Consider the following 1201-nt stretch of genomic DNA (forward strand, 5'->3'; position numbering starts at 1 on the left):
ATGTAAAGAGTAAATGTAATGTAAATTGAATGTAAGTAAAGAGTAAACCAGATTTATTTATACTGATTTTACTATGGGGGGGGGGGCGCCATTTTGCAGTTCGCCTCAGGCAGCATAGAGGCTAGGTTCACCCCTGGCCCCACCCACCCACCTCAGTCTTGGCTGCTGCGGGGGGAGGGGGTCTCGGGCGCAGGGCCGCCATCAGGGCATTACAGCCCTGACTACTGTATGGGGCAGAAATGGGTGCTGTACCTTTAAGCAGCAGGCCCAAGTGTATCACGGTCCTGACGCGGGTCATGTGACACGCTGCGCGCTCTTATGTAGGAGCACTGGAGCAGACTGGAGGTGTGAGAGCCCTCAGGAATACTCCGCAGGTGACGGCACAGACAGTAAGGAGTTAACTGCTGTCAGCCCGAGGATTTCCTGTTTCCTCGGTAACAAGGAACCTTTCTGTGTCATCTGCGGGGGAAGTGTTTCAGTGCTGCACTTCTTGTGCTCTGCCAGTACTGTCCCCCATGTGGTGAGAAGGTGACTGGGGGGTTTGTACAGGGAGCATCAGGGGGGTCTGGGGATATTGGGGGTCTCACCTCTGTGCTTGCCTGCCCCCTCAGATGTTGCCTGTCAGAGGGGGGACCCTGCTAAGGTCCATGGCTGCTGTCTGCAGGTAAGAGCCCTTCTGTCCTGTCTCAGCTGCTGTGGCACTATAAGTCTCAGCATGCACATACAGGGGAGACACAGATTGTGGTGATTTACACGTTTCAAGCTGGAAGACATTTTGCTTTTTTGTAGAGAAGCAGGACGGACATGTTTGTGGGAGACGATACTGAAGTCGGCGGTGAGCAGGGAGAGGAGGCGGGCAGTGTGTGAGGACTCAGGAAGCTGCAGAGAGGAGTGAGGTGAGAGAGGAGACGGGAGTCTGCTGATGTGAGTGAGGAGAGGGGAGGCTGGTAAGGAGAGATGAGAGGCTGGTGGGGGAGGCTGCTGAGGAGATGAGAGGCTGGAAAGGAGAGGAGATGAGAGGCTGGTGTGGGGAGGCTTCTGAGGAGAGGAGATGAGAGGCTGGAAAGGAGAGGAGATGAGAGGCTGGAAAGGAGAGGAGATGAGAGGCTGGAAAGGAGAGGAGATGAGAGGCTGGAGAGGAGATGAGAGGCTGGTGTTGGGAGGCTGCTGAGGAGAGGGGATGAGAGGCTGGTGAGGGGAG

At 55.7% G+C, this 1201-nt stretch overlaps 1 long non-coding RNA gene across 1 annotated transcript; it reads left to right on the forward strand.

Annotated features, from left to right (window-relative positions):
• The first annotated feature begins 446 nt into the window (after positions 1-446).
• On the forward strand, positions 447-898 carry LOC143809486 (uncharacterized). The gene is made up of 3 exons (XR_013222290.1): positions 447-528; positions 612-664; positions 790-898. It is a non-coding gene; the product is annotated as an uncharacterized LOC143809486 (long non-coding RNA).
• Positions 899-1201: the final 303 nt, after the last annotated feature.

The sequence above is a fragment of the Ranitomeya variabilis genome, chromosome 2 (genome assembly GCF_051348905.1).
Source record: "Ranitomeya variabilis isolate aRanVar5 chromosome 2, aRanVar5.hap1, whole genome shotgun sequence".
Lineage (NCBI taxonomy): Eukaryota > Metazoa > Chordata > Amphibia > Anura > Dendrobatidae > Ranitomeya > Ranitomeya variabilis.